Source organism: Fistularia commersonii, chromosome 9 (genome assembly GCF_037954325.1).
Source record: "Fistularia commersonii isolate RoL2024-O1a breed Wild chromosome 9, RoL_Fcom_v1.0, whole genome shotgun sequence".
In the NCBI taxonomy this organism is placed as follows: Eukaryota; Metazoa; Chordata; class Actinopteri; order Syngnathiformes; family Fistulariidae; genus Fistularia; species Fistularia commersonii.
Window position 1 is genome coordinate 9,324,125 of NC_141292.1, and position 17,864 is coordinate 9,341,988.

General features: G+C 37.3%; 1 protein-coding gene across 6 annotated transcripts in view; it reads left to right on the plus strand.

Annotated features, from left to right (window-relative positions):
* Window positions 1-17,864, plus strand: part of erbin (erbb2 interacting protein) — a 56,489-nt gene that overhangs the window by 2,594 nt on the left and 36,031 nt on the right. For all 6 annotated transcript variants that reach the window (XM_086152330.1, XM_086152333.1, XM_086152334.1 and 3 more), the window contains exon 2: window positions 11,490-11,564. The gene's annotated coding sequence lies outside the window, so the exon portion shown is untranslated. The remainder of the gene's footprint in view (window positions 1-11,489; window positions 11,565-17,864) is intronic.

Genomic DNA, 17,864 nt, shown 5'->3' on the forward strand with positions numbered 1-17,864 from the left:
TTGATATTCATGATTGACTGAACATACTATCATAAGGCTTTCAAATTGATAAGCTGTAACTAAACAAATTTCTAACCTGTTTTAAGGAGTGTTTGTACAATCTCTCAAAAATCCCCTGTGCAAGTTATGATTTTTTTAAAATAATTAACAGCAGATATTCAAGGGCAACTGTGAGTGTGAATTGGTTGAATAATTGCACAAGATGCTCAAGACAGTCCAGCTTGATTTTTGCCATTGAAATATTGAAAGCCTATGATTGAGACCACTTATTTCATCTACTTCCTTGTTAGATAATTAAGAACAGATTTTATGAAGGATGAAAGATAAAGTTTATTCCAACAAAAGTTTTGTACTGTAATGTTGAATACTCCATCATGTGCCAAATTAGTGTAGCCACAGATACAGTTACCAGTACTGAAGTTTTGGTGTGCCGCTTGAATACTGAGGAAAAATTTCAGCAAAAGCCTTCAGCAAAGCAGTATTTCCTGATCTTCATCAGCTTCCCTTGTGAATGTTTCATAACATACTTGGGGATTGGACAAATCGAAACACTTCTGGGTTTTGGCATTGGGTCACTCAGGTTAAATCCCTTAGCAGGTCATTCTGAACTCAGCTTGATTTTCCCTTGTGACAATTGCTCTAAAAGCCTCATGCAACAGGAAGGTTTTACATCCTCCAGGCAATGTAATGAGATTGGAAAGGCAAGAAATTATGCTGTCAACCAATAGGGTATCAGTTTTTATTACAATATGTTGTTAGATGACAGAAAAAGGTAACACTTGTGGGTTTTCTTAAGAGGATGCATTTACTCTGTTTGTTTAGGTTACACCTAGTGTGCTATTTACTTACCTCGAAGCACAGTATTCAGCAACTGTGAGTGCAGTAGTAGCGTTGGTCTAGTGTCAAATAATTTCCTTTGCTTGTTTTTTATGTAGTCATATAATTACACACCTCTTTTCGAACAAACCTCTTTTTATTTACATTCACTTTACAAGGAAATGAAATACGTCAGAGAAATGTTAAGTTAAGGAGTAGAATATTTGATTTCATGGCATATTTGTCACGTAACATGATGTTGGCACTTTGCATGTATCGGTGCATGTATTGTGTCATTCTACACACATGTAGAATTTGCTCAGTACCGAAATTGGATTGCTGTGTCTGTCAGTGTTTGGTGTGTTTTGTAATTCAGCCTTTCCAACTTTGGGTTGAAAATATTGTCATATCATTGTGCATATTTTCCCTGTAAATTGAAGTTTTTCAGTTTCACCTGTATTAATTTGCCTCATGTGGTAAATTGTCTTTTAATGGTTTGAGATTCAGCAAGTTTTGCGTTCGTGTGTGTGTGAAAGCAGGGCTGCTTCTTTTCAACTGTATTTTGTTATAGGTGCACATAGACCCAAGTGTTTCTTCATTTTAGACTTCTGGAACTTCGCTGCTTCCAACAATTATGTCATGATTTTTGATCCTTTTCCCTTTTTCCTGTCGGGAAAAAACAGCTAGTAAGTGTCTATTTTGTGCCGAAAACCCCTTTGCTCCATATTAATAAAGGAAGGCACTATCCAAGGCTCCCCTCCAAAAATTACCTGGTTGCAGCAGGGAGTATGCTTTGTTGCAGCTCAGCAACAGATTGAAAACACGAAAAAAAAAAAAAAAAAGGATCATGAATGGAGGTGCAAAATTGAGAATTTGAAAGTGCTTTGACATATATTCATTAGCATAACTGAATATTTGGGCCATCTGGGGCAAGACAAAATAATTATGTTGTCAAAAAGTGGTGGAAATAGTCATGTATTGCAGGAGGATAAAAGCGTATAATATAACAAGAGTAAATAAATGATAACATCAAAGGAAGGTCACAAGTATAAAGGCTTAGGGAAAAATTAATGTTTTAACGTTACGAGATTAAAGTCATTATACTACAAGTATTATTTATGTATTTTGTAATATTTTGAGTGTAACGTAATAATTTATGAGAATAAACTATCAGCAATAAAGAGAGAAAAAATTCAATCTTTTTGTAAGTTTCACCTATTTATTAGTTAAGCAAAATGTAATGATGATAATCTTATGCTAATGAGCCCAAATATTATATCAGTTCTGAGGAAATACCAAGAAGGACATGGGGAAAAATGTCTTGTCAAGCAAAGTAGCTGTTGGTTGGATATGTGAGGCATTCAAAGGACTTTTAATTGTTTTTAGGGAGCTATGAGATTAGTGGTAGATCATTGGTAGTGGTAGTGGTTGTGCCATGTGATGTTGTAATCCTTTATTCTCCTAGTTTGATTTGAAATGTTCATAAATCATGGCACATTTTTTATCTTACGATTGTCTTGTATTCTGGCCCAGTAAACAGGGCCCATCATGAATTTGATAATTTGTTGCAACAAGTAAGACAAGTAAAGTAAGACTTTATTCTCCACCTTAAGAAATCACTACTTATGGCAGTCTTTCCCAGAAATCTACTTTCTTGGAATGTTGTTTTTATTAACATCATTAAATTTGTGTGACAGTTTCTACTCTGCAGTTTCTTTCAACCATTCAATCATGTTTAAACTTGGTGGCTTGATGTTGTTTCTCTTAAAAGAGATACTTTCTGTACACATTGGAATATGAATTGCATCTGTATAGACTCACTTGATACTTCATCTGGTAGTACCAGGTCCTTCAGAACTGCTTGAATTCTTCATAGCATAAATTCATCATGGGGTCAGAAGCATTCTTTAGAGATTTTGGCTCATGGTGACATCATAGCATAACCCAGTTTCTGTGGATTCGCAAGGAGCATGACTATTATGTTAATCTCCTATTCAACCACACCCTGGAGTTTCTCTATTTGATTGAGACCTGATGACTGTGGAAACCTTAGAGCACAGTGACCTTGGTGTCAGATGTAAGAAAGCTGTCGTAGGTCATTTGAATTTGGTGATAGGACGAGTTACCCTGTCTCAAGTGTCCGTCAGAGGAAGGCTACACTGTGATCATAAATGGATGAATATGGACAACAATGATACTTGAGTTGGCAGTGGTGTTTTAAACACACGCTTCACGACCCAAAGTGTTCAAAGAATTTGTTTCCCATTATCATTGCATGACCACCACCCAGCCAATTTATTGATATGAGACAGGACGGATCCATGTTTTCATGTTGTTTATACTGGTTCTGAGTGTGCCATCCTAAGGTTGCAGCAGCAAGCAAGACTCCTCAAAGCAAGACTCTTCAGACAAGGCAACAAGTCTTTTTCAAGTCTTCTGTTGTTCAGGTCTTTAAGAATTGTCGCTTCAGTTCCCTGATTTTAGGTGACATGTGCTCGTGTTGTTTTTACTGCTGTAGCCCATCTTCAAGGTTTGATCTGTTGTGCGTTCAGGGATGTTCCTTTGCATTGTCTGGCTGTGATGAAAGGCTATATGAGTCGCTCTTGCTTTTCTATTGTCTTGAACCAGTCTGACCATTCTGTGAGCTCTACTATCAACAAGGCATTCTTGCCCACAGAATTGACACTCACTAGATACTTTTTCTTTTCAACTTTTCTTTGAAATCCAAACAAAAATAGAGGCCTTCTTATGAGAGACATTTTATTCCATCTACACATTACTTGACAATATTGAAACAGGACTCGTGTGAGGTGTTTTTTGTTTGTTTGTTTTAAACCTGTAGTGTGTTTTCTCTGTCCTTATTAACAATATCATGGGTGAGCATATCAAAAGACATCTTCACTCATACCTGTCTAAGTTCTCAGGAAATATTCTGGTGTATCTTAATAATAAAGCACAAACTTGTCATCATTTTGTCTTCGGTTTTGCAGAATCTTGAGTGGAATGCTGATTATCCGAGGAAGTAATGTTTCCTCCCTTTATATCTACTTACCACACAATTAAACAAATTTTCCCACTTAAGGTAGTTTTATCCAGTCTCTTGTCACCTTGGTTGCTTTAATGTGATGTCAGATTTTTATGTGGTGACTGGTATCTTTTCACCTGGAAACAGCATCCTTCACCTTTGGTCACAAATATTGTGATAGTCCTCCATGCCCTTGAGAATAGCTTTCCTCATTTCCACTCATGCACCAATTTCTTGCAAGAATACATTTTTTGTCTGCTGGTCTCTGTCTCGAGTGAACTGCATCAGGTTTCCCTGCAACTGTGAAGCTCTTATGTGTAGTTTTCCATTGCAAGTTTGAAAGAGTTTGAAAATTAAATTGACCACACTTAATATGTGTATGTTTGGTAAGAGCTATAGCAACTCTGTGAATGGCACTTTGATTACCTTTTTGAGTCATCTCTTGGGTTTCATGTAAAGATAGACAGATTTAGATCCAGCTCTTCTGAAGATCCTTTAAGTGCAACTTCAATATTGATTTTTTTTTCCCCTCCTTTTCCTCTCCCCTCCCTCCAGTGATGTTGTTGGAACATTGCTGCAGGACAGGGTGCAAGCTGGATGTCCCTCATCAAGCCGAGGTTTGGCTTACGTCACTGACTCACCCGAGGAGCTAATGTTTGTAGCTTCACATGGATGACAGATTAGCCATAGACATTTGGCCGTATAACAGATGCTTTCTTACTCAGTTTTTTAAAATCCCATTGACTGGATTGATTTGGAGAAATGTGTATATGGTCTTTATAGTTATTTTGTTAAGTGCTATTTTGCTCATCAGTTGTAAGCACTGTAAATTCCGGACAATAAGCCACAATTTTTTTCACACGCTTTGAACACTGCGGCTTAAACAACGATGCGGCTGATTCGTGGATTTTTTTTTTGTGGGGGGGCTAATGAGCTTCACGCGTCTAAAACATTTATCCTCGTCACATTGGACCGATGAAATGACCGGGAAAGTCTGAGGCCGTTCAACTCTGACACCGAAGAAGACGACTTTGACGGTTTTAGTGCGCAGGAAGAAGCCCAAGATAGCCATCAGCTAGCTGACGCAATTTATATTGAGGTGCGCTCAATAGTCCGGAAATTATGGTATTCCTTTTGCAGACTGCTGTTCACTTCTGAATCACATTTTTATATTTATACTTTTTCCAACATTGATTCCTTAGATTTTAGTGGGTGTTGGAGAATCCAGAACCCTTCTAAGAAGAACCTTTTCTATATTTTGATTGATTGACACAAATCCATGTTCCAGTTTCAAGATTTTGATGCTTGATAAGTGTTTCAGCACAAATACTTAAAATTGACAATCGTTTCAGTAAATTTACACATCTGGCACTTCATCTTCATTGTTGCCCATGTTTTGCTACTGAACAAGTGCTCATTTTGACACCTGTTTCTCCCAAACGGAAAGTAATTATCCCAGAAAGCATTGCATAGCTGTGTGACAGTAAATTGAACGTGAGAAGTGGACAAACAACTGGAGGAAAGAAAGCACTGACAGACAGAGATCATACTGTGTGTGAAAAAGAATTAAGGGCAGGAGGGAGCATAACTGATGTATTCCTAACAGTGGAAAAGAAGAAAGATGGTTTTAAAATGACAACCGTGTGTATCAATACTTCTAACATGATGCTTAATTTTTACAACACACAGCAGTGCAACTACCTCTTGCAACAGCATTTAAACAAGGTCTCTCATGTATTCAGGGCACAGTCCATTGCCAAAGCACTGAGGGTGTTCATCCTAAAAGATTTACACCCCTGTGATGTGGCAGTGAATGGTGGATTTGACATATAAGTAAAGTGCCGAAGCCACACAAGAAATCTTTAAACCATGACATCAAAATTCTGACACGAGTAAAACCTTAGATATAATGAAATGTTCCACCCATAATTCAGAAAGGAGAAAAAGGAGAAGAATCAGACTAACTTAACTGAACTTCAGCCCATATTTATTATTCAGACAAAGAGTGTTAAACACACAAACACACTCTGCAAGCCAATTCTGTCATAACAGAATTGCACGGTAACTACTAATTTGTAGAATCACCATTCATTGGTACCACAAAAAAGGTCTATAACAGAACTGTGGTGACCAATAAGTTTTCAGCAGAGATCCCTGCTTGCTGACCACACACACAAACACAAACACACACACACACACACACACACACACACACACACACACCAATAATTACCTCTGAATGATGATTTTTCAAAAATTGTTCAAATAAGACAAGCTAAAAGGATGCATTGTTGATGTGCCAAGTCTATTCATCTGACACCGCCATGTTTATTTTGCATCTTGTGTTGTCCCTAACAAAAGTGAACAAAATAGAGACAGACTCAACATCTTAATTCCCAGCAACAAAGTCTTGATCCTAGTTCTTATTCAGTCCAGCAGCTGCACTCAGCTCCTTCCATTTCTGCTGTTTTTCAAGTTCATTACAGCTTGTCTCCAAAGTAAACAGGAGAGTAAACCTGCAGACATATTCAACCAATCACTTTGAGAGTGCTTGACTTGACAGAGTTTTTAATGTTTGAACTGGCGTGCCAGCTTTGTTTAAGCTTCTTGGAAAATAGTGTTTATGCATGTTCTGTGACTGGTTTAGGTAGCAGTGCTTTCCCATGAGCCTTTTAGCTTTTCAATGACTTTGCTCTGATCCCTCTGAATCCTTAAGAGGCCAGTGATAGGGCAAAGTGTTTGGCTGCCAAGAGCTTCTCTCTCTCTCTAAGCAGGTGAAAGTATGCCACAGTGTTAATAGTTGATACAACACAAGGGGAGATTTCATTGCAGACAATGACTACCATTGTGATGTTGCCAGTGTGGTCAGGTGACAGGAGAGCAAGATATCTGTGTGTGTGTGTGTGTGTGTGTGTGTGTGTGTGTGTGTGTGTGTGTGTGTGTGTGTGTGTGTGTGTGTGTGTGTGTGTGTGTGTGTGTGTGTGTGTGTGTGTGTGTGTGTGTGTGTGTGTGTGTGTGTGTGTGTGTGTGTCTTTTGTGCAGATAATTGTGACGGAGCACCAAGCACTCACAAAGTTTTTATGGTTGGGCTTGGATCTCCTGATGATTAGATGTCATCTGTCAGCAGTTGTAGTCATACAAAACATTTTCGATGTTCTCATCAGAGCCAGTTTCCATCGCAACAAGTACTAAAACCAGTACTATTAACTTGATTTGGAGCAGGGTATTTTAAAAAGGTGATGAAACAGGTATTTATAAATTATAGTCTTTGGTTTGGCTGCTCTTTAAGACCACGATTTTACTTTATGCTTTATGACTGAGAGAGAGCGAGTGTGAGAGCGAGTGTGAGAGAGAGTGTGAGAGAGAGAGAGAGAATAATTATTCCCTACATTGTTGTATAGTAATCCTATGATTGTAGCCACCTTTTCTAGTCACCAAAAAATAGTACTAGAATATGGATTCATAAGTGGTCATAAACATTTTTATAGTTTAGCGCCGAGGATGATTCACCAATCAGTCACTGATTCAGCCACTTGTTCAAGATTAGTATGGGGCTTTTACTAAATGGAAAGTCAAGTTGCCATAATAAATAGACCGTAACGTACATTCACGATTGCAGAAAATGAGTATGGAGTGAACTTTGAACAAAATTTGTTAATGTAGCATGTCTTTAAAATACATTTTGACTCATTTGTGTGAAAGCGTCATGTAACATGGGACACCTTTTCTTGCAGTTTGAATACAAATCCTCACATTTAGTTTGCTCGTAATTGGCTCTGTGTTTCAGTGACGGTTAGAAATATCTCTGCCTTCCTTTTCCTCTTTAAGAGCATAGTTGAGAGAACGGCATAGTTCTTTGTCAAAGTTAACATTTCTGTGCACTTCATATGTAGATTTTAAATTCTTAGAGCTATACCGTATGACAAGATTTAGAAATCCTAACATCCAGTTACTACTTTTTATTGTCATTTTCAGTAAATTAAGTATTACACTGTATGGATATATGCTTTTTATCAAAAATAGGATGTGAAAAAAATCTCATTTTAGATCTTTACAAGTGCTGTGTTTCAGAGTTCATGAAATACCATCACATCATAATGTTAAGTAATAATAATAATAATTTATACGTTATTAATCCCTCATGGGAACATTTGTTCTCTGCATTTAACCCATCATTGATGAACCAGGCCAGAGAAGCAGTTAGTGGTTCAGTGTCCCGCTAGGAGGAGCCAGGAATCTAACCAGCAATGTTCAGTTCCAAAGACAATTGCTCTACCTCCTGCGCCATGCTTGAAATGAACTTGAAATTTTGAGCCATTGAGTTTTAATACTACACTTAATCAGTACTAAGTTTGCATAGGCTCCAGCAGTTTTATTAAACTATGCCTTTGGGTGCTTTCTTTCAATTTCCATTATCTTGTCATCCAGTGTGTGACAGCAAAAAAAAAATCCTCCCCATGAGAGTGCCACCACTTCTTTTCTTTATTTTAACTCAGACATATGATGAGCAACTGGTGTGTACTCGCACACAAAAACCATTGGACATTGTGACAAAATATTTACATTTTAATTTTATCCAACCCAAGGGTCTCGCTTCTCACCAACTTATTCGGTTGCACTTGTGAACCTTGTGGGCTGCCATGTAACTGTCAAGAGTGGAATGTTTTCCCTCTACACACTTTATCACAAAAGTAGGTGACTTCTGCTGTGGGGGTTGTCTTTTGCATGGTACTCCCATGTGTGCATAAAGAGCTAGATCGGATACATTGTGACCTTTGTGATCCTGGTTACCTCTTAAGCTGTGTCTCCTTGGTGAGGAGTAGGACTAATGACTCTGCACCCATATGATGACATCCTTCTCCTACAACCATTGATTTGTATCTTTCAGTTCTTTGTCAAATATGCTTGGATACTGTTTTACTCTTTACATTTGGCGGCATTTATAAATCTTTCTGTCTTGGAAAAGGGACCTGTTACCAGAGATATCCTTGCTGTTTTCGTTGTTTATGTTTTTTTTTTCATCAGGCTTTGTCTGCTAAAAGTTTGAACAGTATTAGATCCATACCTAAAAAACAACAAACAGAGCACAGGGATTCAGTAAGAATTTCCAAGAAAACATAATATCATATCATAGTATGATGACCATTGATTGACAGACAGAAGCCTTTAATTGTGTATTGTTTACAGCTGGTATTCTGACGGTGCATGAAGTTACAACACTAAATGTTGAACATGGTGAAAATTCGGAGAGTGGTGTTGGGTGTCTCATTTTTAACATAAGTGGTTGGATCTATTACCGTTCTGAGGCTGGTTAAAGTCCATTGGTAGACCTTGATGAAGAGAGGAGGAAGTGAGAGGTTGCAATGCTTGGACTTAAGAGAGAAGCATTGCAGGATGAGCTGGAAGCACTGAGAAAGAATCAGGTTTTGTTGAAAGGGTTGTGCGCAAGCCTTCAGAAGGACCCTGATGAATTTGCTGAGGTTGCAGGGAGTGCACTCATAGCTCAAATGATCACCAAGTCAAATACTCTTAGGAGATACAAGGACAAATGCCTTGAACTGAAAAATGTTGAGACAAGAGTTGGAGCAAAAAAGGAAACAACTAAGAAAGATGCACTAATAATCATACACAAGATTAAATCCATGTGCTTCTGTGGTTCCTTTGTCATACAGAAGGTTATATTTACATATCTGTACCTGTGCAGAATCTATTCCAGAGTAAATTATTGACATTATTAGAAATAGGCATTGAATTTGTTTAAAAAGCATTAGAATAAAATGAACTGATACCTGCAGGAACCCTGTTTCTTTGCGTATCTATTTCTAAAAATTTAAAATATGTTCTACACCAAAGACATATACTACACTATTTTATGGTAAGAAAATAGTACAGTATATTTACAGTGGTATAGTGTAAATCGTGTGTATAGATATAAAGGGCTGTTCAACAAATCTCTGTCATCCCCCAAGCATACATCGAACAACGTTGAGATTCTTGCATCCCAAGAAAGAGCTGAAGAATACATCTGACCAAGCATATAGATCTGCTATATGTAGGGCCAAATGTAAGGCTTTGTTTACTGACTGCATATAAAACTGTAGCATTTGAATCTATAAATTGAAATCAATTGATTTGATATTTGGGGGTAAAGAGAACATTATCTGCAAAAAGAGAAATACAATGACAGCCTCTCATATATTAAAGCACTCCTGTGCCAGGTGTAGAGCCATATTCCCATTTGTGAATTGGATCACCAGAGCTAATACCATAATCATAAAATCGAGTGGAAAGCAAGTAGCAAGTGATATAACTGCAGTGTCCCCCTTCCCCCATCGCCAACACCCCAATTCAGAAATTGATGCTTTCTTTTGCTTTCATAGTGTAACGAAGTGAACTTTTGTTCAGCAAAATTCAGCATCCTAAATAGATGAAATGGGGATAAAGGCATGGCAGAGGAAGTGGAGCAGAAAGTAATGAGAGCAATGTGTGCTCAGCTGATTGGAAGACCCCATGAATAAGTCAGAATATCTCTCTCTCCACCTCTCTCCCTGTCTTTCTTCCCCTCTACTCTTCTGTTGCTTCTTTCTATCTCTTCCTCACAACACTGTAGTGCCATTGTGCTCAGAGAGTATGGTTGGAGGATGATCTTGTCTTTTAAATGGCTCAGTTTCCCTGATCAGCTGACAAGACTAGTGCTTCTCCAGGCATTCACTGACAGTTCTGCTGTGAAGTGCCTGCAAGGCCAAATGCTTTCACTTTCTCACCCAAGTCTCTTTCAGGTTGTAAAAATGGGAACGTGTTCTTTTAAAGGGATACAGCTCACCCAGGTTATCAGCAGTAGGACAGTGTTTCTAATGAGAGGAAAAACTTTGTGAAGCCTATTTTGGTGCCTCTAATGTTTTTATGACATCGAATACCCTCACTAATTGATGTGCTTCACAGTTGTGGCTCTTGTGCATCCAGTGTCAGCTACTAAATATTGCTTGGAATTTTTAGCCATGGTTTTAGCCAAGATTTTATTTCCAATGTTTCTCAATTTCTAATAGCAGAAACATTATAATTATCATCCCAATCCTAACTCTGTTAGTCTAGTTTCCACCCCATAAGACACACTGACAAAGCTGCAGATTTTGTTTTTATATAAGCTGGCCCACAGTTAAAATCAGAACTATAATCTGCATTCCCTTCATATAAAGGCTGCTGTGAGAAAATTGAATGAATAGTTAATTATGAGGCATTGTTGCATCTAACAGTTTACGTATATTGTTTAATGTTTAAAAAAATAGTTCTTCACATTTTTACAATTGAGTTAAATGGAAGCCCAACTTTAATAATATGTTTTTAGCTTGTTGTTTGGCTGTGTCACGCCGTAATTTCACTGCAAAAATCTATCGAACTTAATGGTACTGTGAGTCTTTTAACTTACATGCCAGCATCTGAAGTGACATTTATTGCATCTTTGATTTAAAGTTACTAAATACTGAACAAATTACTTGTTGAAATGACTTAGATGTTGGAAAACTTGCCAATTTGCTAAATCTTGCTAATGTTTAATAATTGATGTTTTTATCAACAAACATGCTTGATATGAAATATGTTTTAACTGCCTGTTCTAGTTTTTGATATTTGGCTCTATGTCTTCCAACAGATAAGCAGATTGTAGCAGTTGGATCTGTCACCCATTATCCTTTGGAATCCAGGCGCTTGAGTCCTAAATGACAAGGTATGTAAGGCAGCTCATTTAATGTCATTTTATTTAGTCTTCATCGGTCTTCTTTATCTCCTCTTTAGGTGTCTCTGTCCCGCAGAGACAGTTTATATTTGATAATGATAGTTTTTGGCCAGTATTTGACACATGGGTGTCATCAAATACAGCAGCAATCGACAAGCTCTCCCGAGTTTACTTTGCTTGAGTTGAGTTCTTTTTAACTTTAGTACTTACTCGTGCTCAAACAGTCTGATGGGATAGTTGTGTTCTCATAGGAGTGCAAACTTTACTTCAGGTCTAACAAAACAACAGGAGTGCCCCACCTTGTTCTCCTGGAGGCCAGGAGACATGATACACCTGTCAAACTTGTTCGGTGTGCAGTGAGCATCCTATTTGATCTTCCAAAAGCCAGAAAATAGCTGCCTGTTAGATATCATGTGATCTCCTTTCACATGGTTATGTTTTTTGTTAACTTGTGATATTCATCCATTTTGACCACTTTAATAATTGTGATGATAAACAACTATAATAATAATTTATCCTTCAATAATCCCCGTGGGGAAATTCATTCACCGCAATGAACCCATCGAGGATGGACCACGAGCTGCCATCAGCCAGCACCAGGGGAGCAGTTAGAGGTTCAGTGTCTTGTTCGAAAACACTTCGACACACAAGGAGGAGCCAGGAATCAAACCAGGAACGTTCAGTTCCAAAGACGATTGCTCTACCTCCTGCGCCACACTGCTCCTACTATGGCTGATAGTTTTTCTTTAGATATAATTTCTGAGGCTGATGGGAACTTTACATTTCATTTTCGCTGAGAAAAAGTGTGATTTTTGCTGGGCAATGTACCTGCCAGACATCTTTACATCTTGTACCCAAATACACACTCTAAATCTTGTGCTTCTACTAGGCGAAAAAAAAATTCCCTCTTTTTATTACCATAATATTTTGAATCATTGTGCATACCCAACACCTTTACACAACATTAATCCAGTAGTTTGGCCATTACGGAAATTCTTAGAAAAGGGACTTGTTAGATTGCAAATTGTCCTTGCAGAAGTCCTTTCCGCAGCTGCCTAACTGGAATCGCGATCCAGTAAGGAACATAATTGTGTTTACTGTGATTGTTCACCACAAATCAAAGTGATGGCCAGTGACATTGTTGATATGATCTTTTGGAAAATCTAGTCGTACAAATTGATGCCAGATAACTTGCTAGCTTGCTTCACAGGAAGTCCAAAGGCATGCCCAGAAGATTAAAAGGAAAAAGGCAGGATTCAGTTATTTTGTGTATGCGTGTGCGTGTGCGTGTGTGCGCGTACGTGTTGCTCTCCCTTAACATATCTTTAGGTGCAGGTATGGTTGCTATCATTTTGGCTATGTTGATACGGTTACTGTGATATTGAATTTCACCTCTATACTAAGTGAGTTGTCTTGTTTAAAGGGAAATCATTGGTAGAACAGCTGTATCTTGTGATAGACTGTATCTGTGAATTGAATTAACAATCTTCAACCATGTGATCTAATATCGTAGCAGAACATCTAATTGATTTTGCCATGCCCACAGTTTCAGCTGACAGCGTTTTTGGCTGTAGGGCAATATTACCATGATTAGACTAAACTTTTCTCTGACTTCTGAGTCCTCTTACCCATCTGGGTAATATTTAACATCATGGATTAGCAGAGAAGTGTTTCCCAGGCATTTTCCCTGTAGTCCTTTCAGGGTATGGGTGTGGGTTACAATATTGCAATAGGTTTTTGATTTACTAGGTTGTTCTCATATTTGCACAACGTTACCCATATGAATAGGATATTAGTAAGGCTTTAGTGTTACGGAAGCTATTTAGATTGCCTGATATATTTTTTCCCCCCCAGCAATTTTCTCTATAGGAAACACAGATTTACAGTGTCATACATGTAAGACATAAATTTCCATTGTGTCTCATTGTCTTGGCAAAAAAACAAATGGAAAAACCTGCCTGCATTGGTTGAACATTGATTCCATGGCAGAATTTTACTTTTACTTAAGGACATAAATTCAGCAGCTGTGTTGTTTTCAGGGTGGAGAGATTTTGCAGGAGTTGTTGACTTTGACAACCCATTCAACTATTTGTTGGTGGTTCATTCAGTTATGTTCATCCATAGTTGACAAATGGGAAGTGTAAGATCTGATGTTTTTCCCTGTGGCATCTCCAAAGCCTTGGTTTTAGTGTCATTCTCTTCACAAATTACAAATTAAGTCCCAGTTAGTTGTCTTTTACTTTTAATACATAATATATTAGCTTGACTTTTTAGTCAAAGCACAATTGCGGTGTTAGTCATTTCCATGCTCTCCAGTCTTCAAACAGAAAATGTGGCATTTGTCTGCATGAGTACAGTCCTCTGACCTGAATAAGTCTGACCTGGTTATTGAAACTAGAAAAGCTACAATTTGTCAGTGATATCTATTTTACTCATACAGACCAATTAGTGAGGGTATGACAAATCTGTCCGCCTATGGTGGAGAAACAATCATCATTATGAAGAAGCTTTATCTTGAAGACAATTTTAGCTTCCAAAATTATGTCCAATAGTAAGTAACCTTGCAGTTGGGGAGACATATTAACTCTATTTAGCAACACCCAAAGAAGAAACATGTATTTTTTACACATATTGAAGACTCAGAACAATTGAAAGTTTCATGCATGTCTTTCTTATTTTCTCCATTCCTCTGCCGTTTCTGTTCTTGGCCATCTGTGACATTAACCTAGATCGTGAGCCCTCCAGGTCCTGTAGAGTCCCGTGATTTGGAAACAACTTGTATAGTTGTGAGTGTTTCTCACTTGAACTTATGTCTCCGTTGTCTGAAGAGGGTGGATGTTTATTGTAAACTATCAAGACCACGCTTTAAAAAACAGTGGTTTTGATAGAGACTTGCACATTGCCTAAACTGCCATGCTGACAATTTGTTTATTTGATGGCTGTGTTAAAGAGGCATGAACGAAGATATGATCTTTGCTTACGTCCTCTGAGCGGATAAATATTTTTAAACTGATACAACATTGTGGCGAATAAACACATAATTCCTGCTTTTGTCTTAATATATATTTTTTTTCCATTTTTTTTTTCAAATGCCAGTTCATCCTCCTTAAAATCCAATAATTAGTTTCTTGTCATACGTGCTCCATCCTCCAAATAGAAGGTTTTAGAAGGTTTTTAATCCCTCTAGCACAGTTTATATTTATAAACCTAATAATCAAATATTGCTTCTTAGAGCAACCTAACAGTAATAAATTGCCTATCACCCCTGTAGTCTCAACAGCATTGTTTGTAAGAACTAATGTCAGTGTTGTGGTCTCCATTCTCCCGATGTATGTATGAGGAGCTCATATGTAATTGGATCTCATATTTAATTAAACTCACTGGCTAAGGGGAATTTTGAGCTCTGTTCTATTAATAACCAGTCAGGTTCTCTACAGCTGCCCTGGTTAGGTCTTGATAAGAAAGTGCGCTCCAAATATCCAGAAGGCATTTCACATCAGACCCAGAAGCTTAAAGATTAGATTTTTTTATTCTTTTGAAAACAGTATAAATCATAATTTGGCCATGATGAAATTTTACATTATCTCATCTGGCAGTGATATTTTATTTGTATTTATTTATGTATTTATTTGTGTATTTATTTATTTATTTATTTATTGCTTCAAAATTTTTAAAAATTAGATCAATACTGTAGTTTGCAAAACAAATTAAGTAACATGTCAATGTCACATACATATAACATTATAGGCACATATTGTAGAAGTTAACCCTGAAAGGTACAGTAAGTCCCTTAGCCTACTTGCATGTTCATGTCAAGTTAAATGAATAAAACCATAAGGCCTTGAGAATGCAAGCAAGGCTTTAACACAGTTTAAATGCCACCACCAGCATGTATATGTCTGAGAAATGCAAAACATGTTGAATGGGGACATGCATTGATATTTATCTTTCAAAATATCTTTATGTTGATGTGATTAATGAAATTAACACCCCTAATTTGCTGCATACCTCACACATTTCACAAACCTTTTGCATTCTTTGCCATTAAAAGGTCAAAGCGTTAACATGACTTTACTGCTGTAGTAAACTTGTCTCACAGGACACCCTGCAGACATCAGAAGAAATGTAGACAGTTTTTCATGTCACCAGGAAGTGGCTTTCAAGAAAGAAAAAAACAGTTGTAGATCTTCTGATAAAACATATAGTATCTTTCCTGGACTATATAGGTTGTTACCTATTAAAGAGTATGCTTATATTAATGGCATATTAATTAAAAAAAAGAGTGAAACCTTTCCACTTCAATCCTATCCTCATTCTCTAAATTTAAAATCAAATTTAATGAAGCTCCCTACATGCAGGTTGAGGGTAGGCTACACAAGGCAAAGGTTGAAGGAACCTCCCTGCCTTATTGTAAATATTGAATCTTTTCATTTGGAGGTTGGAGGAGGTAATATGAAAAATATTCCTATTAATTTAAGCCAATCATCTTTTGTTGTTCACATCACAAGATGTAACATGTATGTCTCTATACAATACAAAGCAGCAAAAGTATTTATTTTTGTAAATTTAATGTTTTCTTTTTAGATTATTTTAACTGTTTGAGAAAGTGTTGGTATTACATTTTTAAATGCTTACTCAGTAATGATGAATATGATAGTTTGGTTGTACATTTCATACTGCTATTTCAGATTTTTACATGAGTGAACAGGGGATAAATATGCTTGTCACGTAATAAATGGTAGAGAGGACATAACCTTTGGAATTGGACTGTATCATCCTCATTGTTATCCATGACAGCTCTATAATATTGTAGTTGAGAGTACATGGGCACATACAGTGAAAAGAAGATCATATTCATTTCCCTCAGGCCCAATCCTTCCTGAAAGATATAATGTGGGAATTATTCATTAGAGTAATTATGATAGCCATCTCAAAGGGAACTGAAATGAAGATGCTGTGGTTGCAGAGGAAAAAGCAAAATGTACTTCATTATGGATTCAAATGTTTTAAATTAGGACTAATAGTTGAATGAAACTTCCTGTCTTTTTTTTGTACAGACATAATTAGAAACTATGAGAATATTTTGAGGTAGCAGGCCCGAGCACATGTTGTAGATAGATTTGCCAGATCTTAAGGCTCAATCAGTGATTAAGACACTGATTTTAAATGAACAGGCTAAATAATTGCCTTTTTATAAGACAAATATAATTAATATTTGGAACAGTTTACTGGAATATCTATGTATACTGTTTGGAGCTCACATGCGTCCTTTCTACATAACAGTACCATATCACAAATTCACAAGTTAGTTGGAAAACAGAAGTGAATCCTCTCATCCTCAATGAAGTCACTTATAAAAGCTTTGTAGGCAAAATACCAAACGTGTAAAAAACAAAAGACCAAAAAAAACACCCAAAGTCTACAGTATAATGTGTCAGAGACCTACAACACAACCCTTGTTGCAAAAGGAACAAAAATTGACAGCAGCAGACAGAATCACCTCCATCCCCCACATTATTTGGTTCCCAAAATAAAAGGAAAATTGAATAAAGTTGTTTCTCATGATCTAACCTCCCGTAACAGACTTGAAAACAGAAGTAGGTTGGGGAGCCACTCTGATTCCCATCCTAGCCGTTCTTAATTGGTGCTGGGTTAACATTACACTTCTAAGCTACAAATACTAGGTAATGCAGTAGGAAGTGATACTTTTGACCAGTCATAGCTGTGGAAGAGCTGAATGTTATCACTGCCAGCGTTGTTTTCTCTTCATTCTTTGAGTCAGCTATGCCAAGAATTAACCAGTTTATAGGAAAAGACCTGCTGCTAATTTCCCTAACGTTAAAGTACTAAAGTATAGAAGCACTCATGTACTGTGTCTGATTCTTCAAGAGCTGATGTCTGTTTATATTATTGTCTTACATTTAAGGAGAGCTAAGGCAAGGCCTATCACAAACTTAATCGATAACAACCATCCGTTTAATATGTAAATGTGCTGATCGAGCTTAGTGTTACACTCAGTTTGTCAGGGGCAGTCTGCCATGAGTGAAAGTCGGGAAGATGCAGTAAAAGCCATTTTGTTCTTGTCACAGATCGGATTACTTACCCTCATTTCACCACAAATTCAAAGAAAACAATCATGGTTTTGTTTTCCAGAGTCACGCAAGACTACTGAGACCTAAAAACGCTGGTGAGAACCAAAACTAGACAGAGTGAAACTGGAACTTCAGGTTCCCCTCAAATGCATACCCCCACTACAGATATTGACAACGGAGCTTTGTCTCAATTTCAGCA